The 23,063-nt window shown below is 30.1% G+C and overlaps 1 protein-coding gene across 1 annotated transcript in view; it reads left to right on the top strand.

The window, feature by feature from the left end:
- Window positions 1-12,417, top strand: part of LOC113395166 (uncharacterized) — a 399,509-nt gene extending 387,092 nt beyond the window's left edge. The window contains exon 3 of the transcript XR_010309272.1: window positions 12,407-12,417. The gene's annotated coding sequence lies outside the window, so the exon portion shown is untranslated. The remainder of the gene's footprint in view (window positions 1-12,406) is intronic.
- The last annotated feature ends 10,646 nt before the right edge of the window (window positions 12,418-23,063 follow it).

Here is a 23,063-nt window from a genome sequence, read left to right as displayed (position 1 = left end):
TAACGTCCCAAACCACATATCAAAAAATCATAATGATACTAATTACTTGACCTTCACGGGCTTTATTGACGAGTTTACGTAATTCTAATATTCGATTCGAAATTCAAAACGTCCATTAACGCATTGTTGTCGTTCATTAGATTACTTATTTAGATTTATTCATTTCTTGTCGGTTCTTCTCTCTTCGCCTATAGAATATACATTTTGTATCAGTGACGGAGATTTACATTTAATTCAATTCTTTAACACTACAATTCAAAATTTATTTAAAAGCATACATAATTATTTTTATTATTTTAATAATCATAAATGCGAGTACTATCTCCGCACATAATAATTCCATGTAATTATCATCATTTGAGAAAATATTGACACTTGATTAATACTATGTAAGAAATTTATACAAATATCAATAGGCCTTTCAACAGCTTTCTCTTTTCTCTATTCTTCGAGGCACTAGTATATTAAAGTAGGCTTAAATAATGAGTTAGCGTGTCTAGACGTGCTAGAGAGAACCAACCTGCCCCTAAATTTAAATTTAATCTTCTAACTAGCCATGACAAACAATTCTAGTCCTACTTGTTACAACATAAGGTAAACTTTAGTGTAATACTCAATTTTAATTTAAGATATTAGTTATTGATGATCACAAGTTATGTGCTAAGCATGATAACTTCCCGAGTTGCTCTTCATACTCTATCTCTTTTACTCTTAGTTTTTGGGAATATTGTATTTATTAACTTTTCCTAAGCAATTTCAGTGTTCCATTACTATGGGTAATTACTATTTCTCGTAATAAATCGATGGCAGTTTGTCTCTATTTCTGTCTACCTGTGTTAATGATTCTATGTTGAAAGTAGAACAGGACATATGTATGAGTAAGGAAGAAGTAGTGTGTGAAGGAGACAGATGAGAGAGGAAAAAGATAGCAAATGAAGTAAGGTGTCTGAACTAAGAGTTTGATACGAGTAAAACATTAACTGTTATGATATGATCGACGGAAAATTCGAAACCACCGAAAATAATTCAGACGTGGGGTCAACGTGAAGTAGTTTTAACAACTTAAGGCACGGGACTATAACTTTCTGACTGTGAAACTCAAAATTTTTGAAGGCAAACCCGAATCAAGATTTTAATCCAGGATATTAAGATTTGAAACCACATAAATAACCTGCATTTAGCTCCCACGATTCAGCTAAAATCAGCTTGAGATATGTATGAACATACTGACAACACTGTATTCAAATGGAATGCAAATATTATTACACTATTGATCTCACACCAAGTCATCTTTCAGATCAAAGAAGCCTATTCCATATTTCATCATTTCCAGTGCATTACAATAAACGTATGCTCGACCTTTTTCCTTATATACATATTTTTGAATCTTTATATTGTCGAATCTTTCAATCCCTACTGGTTTTACAAAATTACTGGTACGTTTAAACAGTATTACGTAACAAATTATTTTCATAAACAAACTTGAAATTTACCGCTGAAAAACTATTGCGAAAAGTCAGATAGGTGAAGTTGTCTACAATATTAACTTTATTTAAAGGATATACGGATCAAAATAGCGTATCACAATAAATCAGTTTATCACGTTTTAATACGACGTTCTTTCAAAATAGCTGGATTTATTTTATTCTTTGTTAATCAAGTTAATATGACAAGATTTTAATTTTAATTTAATATTGGTTTCAGTAAGATATAAAATGCTCTTGAAAATGTTGTCCATTGACTCTTACAAAACACCTTTTCATTTATAGATAAGGCACATACGGACAGTTTTATTACTATATACATGATATATTTTATTACCCAATTGCGTTTAAGAGGCGACCTTAATGATAAAAGCGTTCTCTTCGCCAACCCTACAATTGTAAGAAATAAATGGGGTAGGCCGTGTTAAGAGTAAAATGTTTAAGAACTGTAATCATAAAAAACTCTAAACTCTAAACATATCTTTAAAGCAAAAGATATTTAAAAAGACACACTATCTTATTAAAAATATTAATGACATCTATATGTAGAAATCACAAAAATAATGACTGACTTTACAATATATTTTATATTGCAACTCTTAGTTTTAAATAACTATATATTATCTTATATATGGATAGGTCGTTCTGTGCCATTCGTATATAATGCTTTGTTATATATAACAATGCCTTAGTTTTCCTTAAAATTTTAATGAAACAAGGTATATTGAAATATCGAGTAAAAATTAATATTTTAAAACTGCTAACATTCGGTGAACTCGTTATAGTTTATATATCAACACTGCACTATTGTACTGATCATACCTCTCACTGGATTAATTAAACTTCCATTATCTTTAACAACTCATTTTATCGACATGAACTTTTATTATTATGTAAATATTTTGTACAAAACGTCAGCGCGATTTAAAAGACTATTAATGCCATCTATACAATTTTATGAAAAAAAAAAAACTAACTAACATAAATAACCCTAACGATTTAGACAATATATTTTATGGTACTTATGAAGTATAACAAGTATACTGAACGGATCATAAACGGACAAAAACCTCTTTTCATTCTAATGAGGTTTTAGCAATTATTCTACCGTTCACAGCGAGGTTTACACGTGGCGGAATTGCATCCCGATGTTTTCCTTTATACCTCCGCCCGAGATTAATTACTGAATCAGTAAATTTGGCATATAATTACTCAGTAGTGTAATTGAACTCTTAACCATAGGTGTTATATCTCTTAAGCCATTTCGTTTTTATTATAAAAACTGTTCAAATCATATAAAACTTTCTTACCAATATTGTCTGTTTTAAAACAAAGACACGCTTTGGACACGCTTCAGTAGAGGCGGTAGAGTGTAGGAGTACAAATATATATAAGATTTTTTCTTGTATTCTTTTTATTAGGACGACACAATTAATGAAACACAATTGAGTTTCTCTGTAAAAAGAGATTTATTTGGATAATTTTACAATAAGAAAGAATAAAATAAAATTTTGTATTTACCTACGAATTTTTACAAAAATAATATTTACATACCTGTAAAAAGAGAAACGACATTTAATGTTTATTTATTAACAATGTCTGTTCCTAAATCACAAGATACTTTATACTTTACTTTATACAATTACGAGATTGATAATATTTTTCATAATTATATTTTTTATAATTTAGTTGTCATGTCACTGCGCGTTCGATGACGGTTGATGCGCGGAATTCAAATTAAAGAATAAATTTAATTTATTTTATTTAATTTAATTTTAGTCCTTGTCTATTACGAAAACATTCATTTTTTTTTCCACATCAAAGATGGCTATATCAAGTGTTATTACTCCATTTGCCTTTTTAACGCCATTAATCGTTTTTAAATTAGTATTGTTGCAATGACTGGTTTCCTTATTTTTTATTTTTAACAATTTAGAATTTATTAACGAAACGTTAGACCCAGAGTCATAGATTCCAGACACTTCAACATTTTTATTCAGTACTAATTTCACTTTGATCAATGGCGGTACTATTAGTTTTTTGGATCTTCACACTGCAATTCACATTCCAATTCTGAATTATTAACGAGCTTTACTTGCTTTTTATCTTTTTCAGTATTTGAATTTGTTTTAAACCAGCATAAATCTTCTGAATGATAGCGTACGCCTTTATTTAATTTTTCACAAATGCTACATTTTTTTTTCTCTGGCTTAGTATCTTCTTTTTTCTTGATAAATTTTCTTCTTGAAACTAAATGTTCTAATTTTCCAAGTTCACTAAACAAATTTTTTGTTTCTACGATTTGGTCTTTGTTGATTTTGTCTGTTATAAAATCTGGTAAGCCGGCAGCAATGATATCAATAAGAGTCCCTTCATCTATTGTTTTTCTTACCTCTAGTAAAAGTTTTTCTTTCTTTACTGCATATTCTAGTAAAGATCCTGATTGGTATTTGTAAGATAAAGCATACTTACTAGCAGTCCAACCTCTATTAGCATATGTTTCCAAAAAACATGATTTCCATTTTGACCACTCGGAATGTAAGCTAAGTTTCATCATCATGGAAGAATACCAATCAGTGCATGATTTTTCAAGAAATAATCTGAAGATTTCAATTATTTCTTCTTCTTTTACGATACTAAACCTTGTACATTCTTTTTCAAATACTTCCATCCACTGGTGTGCATTCGAACTTTTACCATCAAATTTTCCAATCACAAACTTGTCAGCTAAATTTTTAATACTTTGTTTTTCTTTGTCTTGTTGACTTTTAACAAATGTTTCCAAAATTTTCACTATGGGATCTTCTGAACACCTTTTACTACCAATAGTCATTTGTTCTTGGGTAGTTTCCTCTAAAAATTGATCCTGAAACATCATGTTTCCATCCTCATCAAAATATGTTTGTAGTATATCCTGTGTTGTTTTTATCCAAACACTTCTAGTTTGATATCTTTTCTTTAATGTATTTTTCACGGTAAAGAAGGTTTTCGAGGTTTGGATATGTTTGTGAAGTGATACTGCTTGATATTCTTCAGGCATAACGAAAACTTTTCCATCTTTTGTGGCAATTGCGGTTATGGCGATATAGTTTGACTTTCCGTCTATTGATGGTTTAATTTCAAACGTAAACTTCAACGACTCCATTTTTTTTACAATAAATGTCGTTTTATAAGATTTTTTCTTGTATTCTTTTTATTAGGACGACACAATTAATGAAACACAATTGAGTTTCTCTGTAAAAAGAGATTTATTTGGATAATTTTACAATAAGAAAGAATAAAATAAAATTTTGTATTTACCTACGAATTTTTACAAAAATAATATTTACATACCTGTAAAAAGAGAAACGACATTTAATGTTTATTTATTAACAATGTCTGTTCCTAAATCACAAGATACTTTATACTTTACTTTATACAATTACGAGATTGATAATATTTTTCATAATTATATTTTTTATAATTTAGTTGTCATGTCACTGCGCGTTCGATGACGGTTGATGCGCGGAATTCAAATTAAAGAATAATACATTTTTTCTTTACATATAAATAACGGAATTACGTTGCGATTTGATATTGATAATTGATAATTATCTGTGAAACAGTAAAAGGTAGGTACTTTGTTTTGGTACATTCCGGTTTGAAGGATAAGTGAGCCAGTAACGGTACATAACATCTTAGTTCTAAAGGCGCATTGATGATGTAAGAAATGGTGAATATTTCTTACAGCTTCAATATATATAAGTGGTATTGACTATTTACCATTAGATAGCCGACTGACCGCCTACGTATAACAAAAAAAAAAACAATTAAATTAAATTTAAATAACCGAGTGAATATTAAATTTGGAATATTGTCTTATTTCCATGAAGGTAGATGAAATCGTTTTACCATCGCGTAAAATGATGTCGGCTCTGGCATTTAACAATGGAATTTAATTCGATTTTAAGACTGGTTAAATATAAGTAGTTGTATAGTGATCTAAATACCAAATAGACAAAGACTGAAATTTCCCACGGGTAAAGTAGGACTGTATTATGAGCTTCTCATAAAACTACCTCGTTTTAATTTCTTAAGCCGGTAACACAACACGGTCTTCACAAATTTCAGAGTTTTCAATCCGTAAAAGAAATCTCATCTGTGTAAGAGCTTTCTTATGAGCTTGCTAAGGCGTGAGTAAAAAACGTTGTAAATTTTCAAATATGGAAGCACTTGTTTTATTCATTTTGAAGTTTATGATTCTAGAATTTGGAAAGGTAATAAACAAAACTTTTTTTTTTATTAAAGAACATAAAACACAGCGAAGGAATATTACCTCTTCCAAACGAAGAAAATTGTAATAAACCACAAAACCATATTTATTAATTTTTCACTATATTTTTTTATGACGTCATAGTATTTGTTCAGACTAATCCGTCTAATATTAATCAAGTTGATAGTTGGATAAAACTTTTTTAATTCAAGCATATATAAGTACTCGTTGTTTTTATATAATTATTATTTTTAATTATGTTAAAATGTGATAATGTGATTTGTAAAAATTAAATATAATCGGTGATGTATGTTTTGTTTTATTTAAAAAAAAAATGTAAATGTTAACAATTTTCATTTTTGTAACAGAAATTTTCGCTTAAATAAATTAAAGTTTATTTAACTAATATCGTGGATAACTCAATATATATACGTAAATCTAACCCATATAATCTCTCAAATGAAGTTCGTAGGATATCAACTTTGATGATTTTATAAGTCACGCCATTTCTTATTGAATACAGCAAAGAACTTAATATTATGACATATAACAAGTATAATAATAATTTGCATATTGTGGTTGGTAATGGCTGCGTTAGATTCACTTTGACCTGCATTTCGAATTTAAATAAAATAAAAACAACACAGGAGTTTGATTGATTAGAGTCTAGAGAAACTTGTACTCGAATCCATCATTTCGGTGCGCTCGCTTTCAATTCGAATACGCCGGTGATTGCGTATCCGATTTACAATTAGCTTGTGTTGTTCTATAAATTTATTTCTATAAAGAATAACGCATAAGTCTAATTTGAAGATGATACACATATAATACATCTAGTTTGAAGATGATACAGTATATAATATAGATCTACAACGTCGAGTCACAGAAAATTGCATTGAGAATCAATCGGAACCCAAGACGTCATACGATGTAAAATAAATTGAAAATAAACTATGTAAAGCAGTTTCTGTTCCCTTGTGTTGTGAATGTGTGATTTTTCTAGAAATTCATAAAAGAAAAATAGAAGTACTTGATCATCTTTGAACAGGATTGCCTTTACAAAAACTATTGCTACGAGTATATTTTGTAAGTATGTACCAGTTCAACTGTTATTTTAGTAATGTCAAAAACTGTAACGTTAATTTACAGTTTTTTTTTTCTAAATTAGTATAACTATATTAATATGAAATATCGAAATAATTAGAGGACGTTATATCCAATTAAACGTTTCATCTTAAGTTTGTAAGATCGCACGGTCGAATGCTTCGTTTTTTTGTTTTTTTTGTTTTTTTTTTTTTCTGGCATTGATTGGCGGACGAGCATATGTGGTGACCACCGCCCATAGACAAAGGCGCTGTAAGAAATATTAACCATTCCTTACATCACCTATGCGCCACCAACCTTGGGAACTAAGATGTTATGTCCCTTGTGCCTGTGATTACACTGGCTCACTCACCCATCTAACCGGAACACAACAATACAGAGTACTGTTATTTGGCGGTAGAATATCTGATGAGTGGGTGGTACCTACCCAGACGGGCTTGCACAAAGCCCTACCACCAAGTTCGTAATATATATAAGTACCCACGTGCATGTATAAAAACGATGAGTTGAACATTAAAGATTTTTAATTTTTGAAATCACAATTGGATTAATAATTTTAACAATTACCTAAATACAAACCAAAATTTAATTCGTATCAAATATTGTATTCTTTATTTTAAATTGAAAGTCGCTGATATATAAATGAATATGACTTTGAATTGCTACAATGAAATTAAAAAAAATAAATAGACAAAGTTATTATTTAATATCCATAAATGAAAGCAAATGGTAAGTAAGGATCTTAAACCGTAATAATCTTCTCTCATCCCGTTTGATCCGGTTTCAGTTCTACTAACTGCTTTCTGACTAGATATTTTATTTATTTTTTAATTATCAATATTATATAAAAAAAATATTTCAAAAGGCAAATAAAAATCACCGAACAAACACTTGGGAATTGAATATATAAAATAAAAAAACTGTACAAAAAATATTTAAAAATAAATCAAATAGATTATTTTTTAAATATTAATATGTACTACACATATGCTTATAAATATATAATATTTATTCATATATCCACCTTATAATAAAACTATTTAAACAAAAAAATATGTATTATTTTATTATTATTCTGTTCAAAATATAATATTAATATTAAAATAATGATGGCAAATATTTTATATATATATTATAAAATAATAAAACGCGCACCATCAAGCATGTTTTCTTTTGGCAATTTTTTTTTATTCTTACTACACATTTGGCCTATACTGTACATCGTCTACAAGGACACAACTGGCATCTTTTTCTTTAAATCTAAAATTGAAAAGGCACTTCTACTACTTAGTTTAAAAGACACAATTACTATTGTTCGCCTGAACAGACAACGGTACTTAAAAAGATGGTTCTTTATAATATAGTTTTATCTTTATATTTTATATTGCACGAACATATATAATTATTTTTTAAGATTAATAGACGATCCACTACCATTGGAGATTTTAGTTAATATTGTGTGACCAATTCTGGATTAAACCAGTTATCATTGATCATCTTTTCGTTGTTTGTTAAAAGAAGACCCACGTCCTCCACTGCAGTGCATTGGTAACTCGAGTTATAATTATAGTAATTCGTTGACGGTTTTTAAGTGATTAAAATAAAATATAATTTTAATCAAAATCAAATCAAAAAATAAAAATAGGTAACGAACTTTAAAAACAGGGTACAGAATAATAATGGTAAGGTACAGATAGACTGGCTACGAAAAGGATTTAGGACCTCACGCTTATGTTGATAAGAGATATTTTGATCCTTATTTTACACGTAATATTTATTATTCTCGCTTGTAAGGTTTAGTATGTTGTGTGACCGTTCACTTGATAAAATATTTTATATATTTGAATATATTATTCAAAAGATCTTAATCAAACGTGACGGTCTTCGGAATGGGCTCTCACGTCGATCCTTTGAACCTTATAAAATACTCGAATATAAAACGTATTGTTGAGGAAAGAAATGGTATAGGAAATTCGGAATTATTTAAACCGTAAGAGAGATTGAGGACATTGTTTCTTTTGTAATTTTATTAGTTGTGCTTTGTAACAGGGTTTTTGCTTTGTGCAAGCCCGCTTCGGTAGATACCACCCACTCATCACATATTCTACCACCAAACAGCAATATTTAGTATTTTGACTGAAGGGGGAGTAGGGAAGTGGAAATACAAAGGACATCTTATTTACCGAAGTTGGCGGTGTATTGGCGATGAAAGGAATGATTAATTGGCCTATTATATAATCAGGACATCCATTTACCCGTTCACCTAGTAATTTCATACAAAAAATACACGCACATCTCAATCCATGACCGCTGGTTCAAACATTGGTTATCATTAAATTTAAATGTGCTTACTTTAGGTGTTTAATTCATTTCGTGCTCAGCTATGTAAGAAAACATCATTAGTAAACTAGCAGACGTCTAATTTTAATGAAATTAGACGTCAAAAGTATGAACCAAATCAAGCCATCACAAGCCATCAACTCAAAGGGAGAAGAGACCTTAGCCCAGCAGTGGGACAATTACAGGCAGCTTAGTCATCGTAATCATAATTTATATTGTAAATATACTTTCATTTGCCAAGGAAAAATGCTTCTGAGCGAAGTACTTGTATTCTATGAAAATACATTATAATATTATAATTATCTATAAATTACTGAATTCAATGTACAAACAAACATAGAAATAATAAACAGATACTTTATGTTGGAAAAATGGTCCCCACGATTAGCCTTTAGTTTAAATGTTTTGTGATGTCACGTAAATATTATATTTTAATCATGTATAAAACATATATTTATGAATTACTGGGTTTTTAACCGCGATAATTTACCTGACGTTTCGACAAATTTGCATCTGCCGTGGTTACGAGCTGATTGAGAGCTTCAATATTAAATAAATTTAAAATGTATTGTGTCATATATTTTATAACAAAATATTATATGTATAAAATGATATTATAATAATAATAAATGAATTACTTATGTACATGTGTCGCCGCGAATTAGCGAAATTAGCCAATTCGTCTTCCGATTATAGAAAAAGAAATCTCCTAAGATTAGGTCGTTTATCAATTATTTTGAAACTATCGAGTTTCGAATTTTCATCTTCAGCGCTACGGCATCAGCATCCTCTTAACTCTATCGGTTTTTTAAAACACTCTAGGGTTACCGCCAAGACCAACAAGTTTTTTTACCTAATTTAAAAATAAACAAAGGAAAGTCATTTTAGCATAGACTTAGAAAGTAGTTGTAATAGAGAGCCGGGATTTTTTCACCTCTTTTAAAAAAAATACAAAGGACAATCTATAGGAAATGACTATTCTATGAACGGAAGATAGAAGCAGAAATAATTAAATATACATTTATTTTGTTCCTCATGGAAATGGTCATAACGGTTTAAGTAAATGTTTTTAGATGTATTACTTAAATCGCACAATTTTTCATTAAAAGTACAAACCAAAAAGCTTGAGTGACGCCCCGTCGCCCACTATCTTATTAATAAAACATTTTCTTATATTGATTGTAATTAATTTATCACTTATTATTAGAAAGTAAGTATAATCATCGCTTTATTACGTCTTCATCGTATAATGAAATCGGTATGGTTATATAATTGTGATACTTCGCTATGATTTTGTTTTTTGGTATTGAATCGTTTACTGACGCGCTGCTTGCAAAAATCAAAGCAAAATACTTGTTATGTCGACGAAGTTTAGTCGCGTCGGGCCAGCGAGGCCTTTGTGCGAAGTTTTGTGTTCGTCGTAACGGAACTCGTTCGTCGTGTGCCAACTTACGTCGAACCTCCGATCGATGCATACGATAGAGCAATTACTTTGAGGCGGTAACTGCACCTGCGCGTAATGGGGAGTATTGGAAAGTAATAAACGCTACGTTTAACGAGATTTTAATTATAAAAAGAAGCATATTTCAAAATGATGTCGTGCAAAAGATTTCTAAGAATCTTTATGGAAGTTTTGTATTTTGATATGATTATTAATGAGTAATCACTGATGTTGCTGGTTCTACTCACTGATATTAACGAATATGAAATTTCAATAGAATAATCACAGCTCGAAGGTAAATAATTGCTAAATGTCTTCTGTCCCGAAGAATTTTCATTTGTATGTGTATGTAGATGTTGTAAATAGTTATCACAAACAATTTATGGCGGTTTTTAATTTATTATTTTATTAATTCAAAATATATGTTGTGGAGATGATAATCTCAGATTTAATCTACTTATATTAGTTCTCACGCTGTTCAAAGGCAAATGACGTCATACGCACATACATAAAGGTCTCGAAAAACCATTTAGAGTAAAGTACTATTAGACATTTATGAGCATAATATATAGCGTATATATTTTCAGAAAATATGATCATTTTTAGGATTCCGTAGCCAAATGGCAAAAAACGCAACCCTTATAGATTTGTCATGTCTGTCTGTCCGTCCGTATGTCACAGACTCTTTTTTTTCATCAAACCCATACTTGTAAGGTGTCTATGAATAGTTCTTCAAAAATGATGTTGAGGTTTCTAGTATCTTTTTTTTAAACTGAATAGTTTGCGCGAGAGACACTTCCAAAGTGGTAAAATGTGCCCCCCCCCCCCTGTAACTTCTAAAATAAGAGAATGATAAAACTAAAAAATATATATGATGTACATTACCATGCAAACTTCCACCCAAAATTGGTTTGAACGAGATCTAGTAAGTAGTTTTTTTTTTCAAAAGTTATAACGAACTACAAGAACTTCTATATTATGTGCTGCTACGGAACCCTTCATAGGCGACTCGCACTTGGCCGCTTTTTTAAATTTTTCTTTATTGTCTTTTAATTAATAAAAATTACTTAATTTATGCATTAAATTAGAAACTAGAAAATTTGTTATAATTAATTTAGAACATAGATGACCCAGTGCTTACGACACGTGAATTGAAATCGGATATTGCGTATTCAAACCTCGATAAGCATCACTGAATTTTCATGTGCTTAATCTGTGTTTATAATTCACTTTAAGCTCGCCGGCGAAGAAAACAACTTGAAAACCTGCAACGTCGGATGAAAAACTACACGTGAACTATCAACCAGCATTGCACGAGTAGTAGTGTGGTGGATTAAGCAACAAAACTTCTCCTCAATAACAGAAGACTATTACATACGAGTATATATATTTACAGCTTCAAACTATTAATCTACTTTTTACTTTGTTTAGGGTGTACCTTAAACATAAAGATTTTGTTTTAATAATGTCAATAATAGTTGAGTGATTTTAAAACTGATCATAAAACAATCGTTTATTTAATTGAAATTGTTATTTTAATAATAGTTTTCTAGTATTATATAAAAGTAACATACGGTATATGTCTCACGGCTGGCAGTGCGAGTTGGCGGATATGCCATCTAGTTTTAATCAGGCATTTTAATTTATCAATTTTTCTAAGCAGAGCTGCTCAATCAGCAGCCTGAATAACATTCAGTTCAACACATCTCTCGTTCATTGAATATGATAATTTGCTTTAAACTCTTCTCAAAAATGTCATAGGAATAAAAATATGTTGAATATAATATAATTTTAAGAAATAATTTACCCAACTATTTTCTAACCTAATCAACATATATTTGTTTTATTTTATAGATATATAGTAGATATATGGCAATATATCATCCGACACATATCTATATATAGGTTTCTGCGAAAGATATGGTCTTTTCTTTCGCCACTTCATGAGACGAATCATAAAACCTGGTCATAAAAACTTAATGTCTATGAACTGGAATTGAACCCGTTATCATTGGTTAAGATTTACGTGCTCTATCCATGACGCTACATCAGCTCAATAATATACTGAATACTATTTTATTTCAATTTGCATCAATTAAGATTACACAACAATTCAATATTATTAAATGACCTAACGCTAAATACAAAACAAACATCATCAGCTATTATGGAGTGCTCTGTAAACTGCCTTCGCATCTAAAGTACATATTAACAGCATATAGGTTTTGTAATGGTGTTTGTATTCGAGTGCTGAAATTGGTTTTGACTTTGATTTTATAACATATTCCAGTTTATGTCGTTTTATTTCACTTTTTAATAGCGTATTGAAATATTAGGTGAACTTGCGGCGTTTCCTGGGAGACATTTTTAAAAGTTTACCTTTAGCATACAAGCTGTCACCAACATTTTACCCCCTCGAGGGGTGAATTAAAAAGCCTTTGTCCTTCCCCGGAACACAAAATGTCTCCACACTAAATCTGTGAGGAGGTAACAGTTCCTTTCGCATGTATAATATTATTATAGATATGGCGCAATAGCTGTACTGTTTATTTGAAGTCCCCGAGAGCTTGTATTTGTTTTAGCTGTGCATAAGCGATATAAAATATTTACACCGTTTAATATACTTTTTTTTATTTTACTTTTAATTTTAATCAATTTGTTAAAAAATTTACCCACTATTATTTGTATTATAAAATATATGAAATTTATGCCAAAAACATAATGTAAAAAACAATGAAGACAATAAAAAAAAACTTTTAAGTTTTCAACTCGGGTTTTAATGTTCTCAAAACAATCGATCGCGTATGTTTATTTCTATTAAATGTACAGGTTACATTAAAATAAAAAAAAGGTGTTTTTAATTAAACTAAATTTTATATCTTTGACACCTTCAAACATCCTCAACTTTCGATTAGAAAAAATCATTTTATCAGATGCCAACAAAAGTTACGTACGAAAAAACTTTGTTTTAAATATTAACACCCACCGTGCCTTCCCTCAATTTATTCCTTCGGTGATGGATTTTCAGGGGTGCAATTTTAAGGTATTTTTTACAAGGGAATTTCATTTTATATTTTTAGTTTACGTTTAATTTTTTATTTTTCAGTCTGAAATGTGTACGATAACTGAAACTTTTAACGAGTTAATATTTATTTAAATTGATTGAATTCGTTTTCGTCGATGTTATGTATTCACTCACGAAGGCGCCTTCGATTAATTATTTTTCAATATAATAAACTTAAGTGTTTTATTGCACACTGAGACATCTTATAAGCGCGAGCGTTTCTTACTAATGCATGCCAATAATAATAATTTATCAGGAAGGTGCGCCTGTGGATGATCTGTAGAGCCTACAATATTGTGTTGACACTCAATTTAAAATCTAAATATGTATGTATTTTTTTTTGTAAAATGAATATTCAAAGAACCTAAACATAATTATTAAATAATATACAAGTGACTAAATCAATTAATTATATCATGCACCGCTGAGTAAAATAAACGTAATTAGTGTGGCCTCTGCTATTATATTCACAAGAGCGAACCAGATACTGCTGGCTTTGAATGTATCCCTAATGACACTATGAATTATTCAGACTTAGCTTGTTATTGAAACCTAGTCGCTTAAAGTGCAGGACTAAATATTGTTAATTTATTGTTAAGTAGTTTGTGTATGTGTTGAAATCTTTGCTAAGTAACTTATCTCTGATTTTTTTTTTATTATTAAAGATTTCTGCGCATTGCGAAAATTTCTGGTTCACACTTACCTTTATAAAAACCGATTTCAAACAATATTCCTATATTTTACTCCACCGAAAATGATATGGCTTGTCGATCAACAAAGATGACACTTGATAACACTTCACCAATAGATTAACATTTCACTGTTATTCAAATATATATAATATGTTTTACATCCACGCTGGTTCGAGAGCATATAATTTCGTAACAGAATAGTATTCTATTTGAATTCAACTCGTAATTGCTTGGCGATCAATCACGCCTTATAACAACGACAGAACTAACTGATCTCCAGGGAAATACTTGTTCATTCAATATACAAATATACGGTTAATAAATTCTCTTGCGTATCGTCCAATCCATTCCAGTGTGCGGCGTTCATTAAAAAAATGACATAGGTACCTTTAAATCAGAAAACATACTTTGCGTTCAGAAGCTGTTTACTGTCTAAATAAAATAGAGCATATTCACGTCGTACTAATTTTAACTATCGAGGACGATAGTTAAACTTTACTTAGTGTTAGGGCTTTGTGTGACCCCTTTAAGATATGTACCGCACTCTATTCAACTACCAAACAACAATACTCATTTTTTATTTAAATACTTTATTGACCACCACAAAATGGGACAAAAGGCGGACTTAATGCCTGAAGGCATTCTCTGCCAGTCAACCTTTAGGTCAAACAGAAAACCATGAAGGCGGTAATAAATAATTGACAAAACATAACAGTATACATAACAATACTTAGTATTGTTGAGATTCGGTTCGAAATATGAGTGAGCCGTTACATAACATCTTAGTTCCCAAAGTCAGTGGCGCTTTGACGATGTTCGAATAAGGTTAATATTTCACAAAGTATCAATGTTACCAATTCCTATTCTGTCTATTTTAAATAAAAAAGATTATGTATCTCAAGTTCCCAGCTTGGGTAAATTAAATATAATTTATTTTTTCTGCCAAGGCTTTCTCAGTAGCAAACTGGTTTTAGAAAGTTGGTATTTCCTACCGTGCCTCAGTAAACGTAAATCGTTGGTCCTGCTGTATGATTTCTGTCTGTTATTGATCATCGAAAACCCCCAAAAAACTGTGAGAGTAAAAGGAATTGTTGGTATATTTAGTTATAGTAGTAATAATAAAATAGACAATTCATAAAACTTTTATTATAGATTTTAACCTTATTAAATTTAGTTTAAATAATGCCAGTAAATGTATAAAAATGTATTTTATCATTTTAAAACTTTTGGTATTTAAAAACGAAACGATCTTTAATAAGTGTCGCCTTGTATTCAGGCAGGGAATCTAAAAATACCAGAGCCCAGTAATTTATTCTTTAATTAATTTATACGTTAAAGAATACTATCTTAATATGTCAATAAGATACTGCTTATTATGATTCGAATTTTTGTTACTATGGTTAGCCGTTTCTTTCTAATGACGTCACAGTTGATAAGACTATAAATCCATTAACGGCATTTGATTTATAAAATCTGCCGATATGCATAAATAGCATCTAAGCCGGATAGAAACGTTAGTTTCGAAAGTTTGCTGTTAACCTGCTGTTTGTACTTATATTGTGATTTCAATGATTATCCGAAATGCTGTTCCAGATTTTGTAATTTGTAATTGCAAGACTTTAGAAGTTACAGTATTTGTTAAAGGAGAATAACGTAATGTGCAACAATATTATACTAAATATGTATTCATATTCACTGTTGTTTCTCTTAGCACGCGAAGTAAAAATATTTATTACCAACTTCCTGGAGAAAGTTTTTAGACTCCATAAGAAATGTCGTACATACTTTTATACTTAACAAGGAATACATTAAGAACTTTAGTTACAAAATTAACACACAGCTTTTTTTGTACTAGATTATATTAATATTAAAAGTCCGTGTATTAGTAATTATTCATCGAATTACATGCAGGGTATTTATTTTATATAGTATACTTTCCTCAGGGATGTTGGTTCATTTTTTGCCCAGAGGAACGGACTTGCGATTCAACAGGGAAATACTACTAGCATTATTTCCAAGCAGTCATAATTTATACGATAACTATTTTTAATTCTTATTTGTACACATTTAAGGATTTAATATTCCTAAGAATAATATTCTAAATATTATAATTACTCAACCAGTATATTTGATAGTGAAGAATATTATTAAAAAATAACATACACCAGTAGAAAGACATATCTAAATCGACAAATTATTTTTGATTATATTAATTAATGCTATTAATAAAGTATATTATTTGTTATCACTGTATATAATTTCAGCTGCAAGAGATTGCTTCGGTACAAACAGATTATGTAAATTGGTTAGTTGTGTAATTAATGCATTGAAATCCGGATTTACTGAATGTAGTGATGAGATTGTTTTAAAAAATCAATACATATTAATGATAATAATAATAGCATATTAATGATTTTATGTTTTAATTTTTAACGAAAAGTAACATTGATTTAAATCAGGTTAACATCCGTGCGGTAAAAAAATATTTACTATTTTTATTTTTAAGTGTTACTTTAAAATAAGTTTAAAATTATCATTACTTTTTCTATATTATATATAATAATGTACAAATTGGTGGCTTTACATTACAAGAGGATTTGAGAGCATTTACAATAGCTAAGCAATCCATAAAGGTCCCATTTTGGCGATGATCTCTCCTCATAAGGAGAAGATTTTAAGCTTATTCCACCATGATGCTTTAATGCGGGTTAATGGATTTACATATGGCAGAATATCCGACACTTGCACGATTCCCCGAGATCGTTTATTACAATACTCATCACGAAATGAATAAGTTTTAAAGTAATAAACTCTTATGCTTAGCTAATCTCTTAAGCAAACTTTAATAAAAAGAGAATGAATGAAGTTATTTGTTCAATATTTGGGAGTATGAAAGAATAGTTTTGAAACCCAAATTAATTAAGGAATTACTAATAATCATATTTACTCCTCCTTTTAGACTTATCACTAGCGTTTGGAGTGGGGACGATAATAGCCTAAGGGGTCAGGATAAATGGTCAACTTTTTACATAGCTAGGCGGCCCATAAGCTATTGCGCTATTGATGTTTCAAATATAATAGCTGTGTTATATGTAACGCAGAAAATATTATTAACATTAATTAATGTAAAAATTAATCAGCTCAATTATATTAATTTATAGGTCTTAAATATTAATTTAAACTTATGGACTTAAGGAGCCCAATTATAAAAATATATATTATATAGCTAAGCGACATACATATATACGATTAGATATATTTAGATCACACATATACAACTGACAGAATGTCGGCCTTTGTTATTAGTTACATAAAAGCTTTTAATGGGTCTTTATAAAAAATAGGTTAAAATGTAAAATAAAAATATATAGAGATATTTTTTTCAAAGCACTTTAAGTCTCAAGTACTTTATATCCTTCCACATCATAAAAAATAATTAACGGACGCAACGACGATTCATCTACACGCTTTGTCTTGAACCATTTCCTGAAATCGGAAGGCTGATGTCGGAAGTGGTTACGAGTGGTGGGGTGGGGGGTAAGGTGCTAATTGCGCTTCTGTAATTACGAGCAATGACAGTGAATAGCGCAAGGAATACGGGCAGAATTTTCGAATTAATATATTTTACTTTAAAATGTGGAATTGCGTTGTAACTTTGTCATCTCATAAGTTTTTTAATTATTCTAAAATATATATATTTAAGTATCAGATATGTACAATGATATTTACGTTACATGTACTTTTGATCTATTGACATCCGTGTGTCAAATCTAGGAACTGCATTGTAAACTAATTCCAGTGCATCGATTAAGCTCAAATTTTAGACAGACACATTACAAATTTAGACAGACAATATTAAAATAAAATTAAATAAATTATGTTTTTAATATTTACTAAAACTTCAGTATTGCGGTCACGTCAAAAGTGAAACTGCACATTTTTAAAAAAAATTGTATATTATAAAGTTGTTATTTCATTATTTACTTGTTTTAACTTATTGTTATATATTGAGAACTAAAATAATTTGTGTTCGTAATTATGAAACCTCTCCACGCTAGGTCGATTCGTACTTTAATTCATGATGTTTCTTTAATTGTCAGAAGCCGTAATTATCCTCGATGTATAAAAACTAATTATTTACAAAATCCCAAACATCAATTTAAATTTATCCAGCGCATTACGTCAATCAAATACAGAATGTTTATTATTATTTAGGAAAATTAAATTAAAATAACATTAAAAGTCCAAAATTTGTTAATTCATGGATAACATTAGTTACGGAAATTTAATTAATTTTCATACAAAGTCAGCACAGTAAACTCTAAATTGTATATTTATGTTAATAGCGGGATCCAAAGTTTGCGAAATATTAAAATTAAACAGTAAAAATGTATTTAAAACTTTAACACAACATTATAATAAGGTGGTTATAAAACTGAAAGTTAATGTGTTAAGTTTCTAACTTGATTATTCGCTTTGCAATTTTAAAGTTATTAATGTACCTAGTTTTTTACTTCGAATAGAAATCCAAGTTTATATGTATCCAAGTAATACATGGTTCTATTTTATATCTATTTATATCAATCGTGGGTATTTCAATAAAAACCCGCATGTCACTAGCGTTGGCAAGATTGATTGACGTATATAGCTACGTTTCATTGTAGCACCTCACTTGGCGTAGCATGTTTGCGTACTGTCCGAATACGAAAATACGTAGAGCAGTTATTATCAAACATTTTTGATTTAAAAATAATTGGAAATTATTCATTATTGAGAATGGTTTTTCTCAAGTGTATAGAGACGCCATCCATGATCAGAAAATGGAGTAAATATTTTATACATTAATTTAAAAGTCATAATTCTGTTAGTTGTGATAAATTACCATCTTATAGTTTGTTTCTTAATTAGGTAACTAGTGCTAGAATATATGTATTAGCACAATGTTTACAGGCTAAAATTTGTTAAAAATAGATCAATTAATGTATATTAAAGTAAATAAATTATTAATTATAAACAATAAACATATATTCTGTACCAACAAGAGTGTGTAAATAAAAAAATAATAATATCTTAAAACAAAAGAACCAAGTGTAAGAAAATAGGCTGGAACTTAGCACAGACTTAATAGGGCAGTGAGTTATTTAGCGCGTCCATTATGACTAGTGTTCCTACTAAGTGACAAAGCGATGCCTTGAATAAAAAGATTTATTTAATAATAACCTAGACGGGGCAGCGTCGAGATAGTTTTTTTTTTTTTAAATTCAAAACAAGAACGTGAAAATTGTTTAAAAAAAAAATCAAAATATACTTTATTCAAGTTGGCTTTTACAAGTACTCGTGATTCGTCATTTAACAAACTAAAGTAAAGCTACCACCGGTTCGGAATGTAGATTCTGCCGAGAAGAACCGGCAAGAAACTCAGTAGTTACTCTTTTTCACCATCTAAAAATACAGTCATTTTAGTTAAATACATTTATACATGTATGTTATGTCTCCTGCCTGGAAGTCAACAAGCATTAACTCCACGCTTTTTTACCATGAATATAATCTTGTATCGAATAATATGCGTTCTTTACCAATGTATTTTTTACAATTGACTTGAATCTATGAAACGGCACAGTTAAAAATGTTTGCAGAATTTTATTATAGAAGCTTGCTCCAAGAATGATTTATTGACTTTGTGGAGTCAGAAACTTGGCGTTCTAAGCTTATCCTTACTTCTTGTCCACATACAATGATTATCAATGATTTTATCAAAGTGATCAATGCTACTATGAATATACATAATATTGTTGTAAATATATTGTGACGCAGCAGTGAGTATTCCTACTTTGTTAAAAACATCCCGGAGAGAGTCTCTAGCTCCAAGATTATAAATAGACCGGATTGCTCTCTTTTGTAAAATAAAAACCGTCAAACATCAAAAGGTACCCTTTGTATTGCAGTGTTAAGGTTGTACGCGCTTATATACAATTATAAGTACAAGGAACAATAGCACCTTAAATATCACGACTGTCGCCACAAAGAAGTATCGACCTGTAGTGGAAATGACCACTCACATCATATAGTCCACTTGCTCATTCATTCATTTTTTTTAAATAAATAAAAAAATTATAATGTTAAAATAAGGGTGTTATGCCTGTTCCTTCCTTTTTATAAACATTTGTAAAATGATATATTTGATTTATTACAAAAATACTTTCTCACTGAACATGACATGGATTCAACTAAGCATTTCATTTCCATATAAAAATAGCTCGAGAATAAAAGAGTTTCTTATACGATAAGTTGTTCTATTTTATCGCTCGTCATATAGAAGTTGTATTTGTAACTCGCGCTTATGTTGTATACTAGCAACTAATTTGAAGTAAAATCATTTAAACGATAATACTATTGGAATGAATGAAATATCACGAATTGTATTTTTATTTATTTTAGAAAGGCAAATTAGCAAATGTGCCACTTGATGATAAATGACGACATTCGCCCACAAACATTGGCAATGCAAGAAATAATAACTACTTCTTACAATAAAGATGCTCTGATATAAAAACGTGCTATTTCTATTCATAATAGGAGTACGGCCAGAGGGACCCCGATCCATAGACTATCTCTGTAAGAAATTTTAACCATTATAATGCATCATCAAACCTACCTTAGGATCTAAGATAATATATCCCTTGATAATTACACTGGCGTACTCATCCAACAACCGGAACATATAATACAAAGCTTTGAGGTTTGATAGACTAATTGTTGACCCATATAGTGGTACCCAATAAGCTAGGATAATACACAGATGGAATAGTATGAGGTGCAATGGAATAATGGATATATTAATTTCATCTCTAATTCGCCCGATAAACTAATCCTCTCCAATTGATATTCCAAAGTTTTGCAGGGAAGGTCGGGATAACAATATTTTTAGTGCGAAATGAATACTATAATTTTAAATGTTATCTATCTATCTGCCTATGAGCATGGTAGTCAGCAGTCTACATATCTTATATATCCTAATTGTTAATTGATCATCTTCTACACGTCATTGGTCCACCTTGCTGGATGATATGTCTGTAACTGCGGTCGTTCTACGGATAACCTCGTATAGATTGTCAGATAAGATCCTTCTACGATACTTCATAGCAGGTTGAGGGACCTTTGATTTGTAGAATAATACAGCAGTCGGTTTCACGTTTCGATATCGTATGTAATGGTTAAACAACATTAGTTGGTAACTTTAGTTATCAAATATTATTGTTATATATATTTATATATAAGATGTGATTGTCACCTATATTTATTACAAGTTTTACAAAACTAAGTATAAGTATTGAAAATTGTTTTTAATTGTTTAATCGTTGCAACATGCATTCAGTAAAGTGTTTTATATAGTGAAGGTAATTCCATTCGAAAGTAATCGTCCCATTGTCTAAACATTGAACTAATAGCATCAATTAACATAATTAAGCGCTCAGCCAGTCCCAGATGCTCACACTAAGCGGTGCTGTTCTCTCGGCGACGTGGTGTGACCTAATTATCTAGGTCACAAAAACTCCTTAACAAATGTCGGTACAGTGGTCACGTTTTCAGATGCAATGATACTAGAAGTGTAATTTAATATAGTTCTGGAATATTTATTTATTATTTTAGCTGTGGTATAAATAGTCAAATTAACTTTGTGCCTTTATTGTTCATGAGGAATCTAGACTTCATTATGTACAATGCATTTTATCTTTGAAACTGAATAATCTAAATCAAATAATAATAAACGGACAGAAGCTGTAATAATGCTTATTTTTTTATTTCATCGCAAATACTCACAATATCGATTTCATTTATTGTATCCAAATAAATAACGTTCTGAGTAGCACAATCGCCCGCTTTTCGTTGTCAACGTCCACGCAAAAGCGAGTCCTAGTATTCAGTTCTGTTTACAGCACTGAACAAATGTATGAACAAATAAATGTGTGTATACATTTGCATTTTTTTTGTACCATATAGGTATTTTAGATAAATAAATAATAAATAAAAATTGGAGAACATCATACACATTACTCTGATCCCAATGTAAGTAGCTAAAGCACTTGTGTTATGGAAAATCAGAAGTAACGACGGTATCACAAACACCCAGACCCAAGACAACATAGAAAACTAATGAACTTTTTCTACTTCGAATCGGCCGGGAATCGAACCCGAGACCTCGGAATGGCGTCCAATAAATAATATCTTCTTTAAACCACATAACAAATTTAACGATAATGATGACCGTCTAGACCATTTTATTATTTTACAATTTAATACGAAACTTCATAATTAAATATTTATAAAATTATTATTTTGTGTTAAAATTTACATTTATCCATACATTTGTCATTTTAGAAATTCAATATATTGGTCTGTACGCAACGTAGATGTAGGGATGTAATGGCGGCTATGGAATGGAATGCTAGCAGTATATCCTCGTTTTAATCACAAAGCAATATTTTGAGATGACTAAATAATAATATTACTGCGTTCTGCATTTTCCTCTATATCCGTGTTCGTCCGTTTGGTCATTCATTCTCGAGGGTTGCTCGCTCGGGAGGATGAACTGCGAGCGGTCCGGATCGAATTACGAACCCGTTCTTTGTTACAAATTACTATTACTGTTTATATACAACAAAGTGTTTGATAAGATACTGGACAA

Source organism: Vanessa tameamea, chromosome 11 (assembly GCF_037043105.1).
Source record: "Vanessa tameamea isolate UH-Manoa-2023 chromosome 11, ilVanTame1 primary haplotype, whole genome shotgun sequence".
Taxonomy (NCBI): domain Eukaryota; kingdom Metazoa; phylum Arthropoda; class Insecta; order Lepidoptera; family Nymphalidae; genus Vanessa; species Vanessa tameamea.
This window is presented reverse-complemented; position numbering and strand designations above follow the sequence as displayed.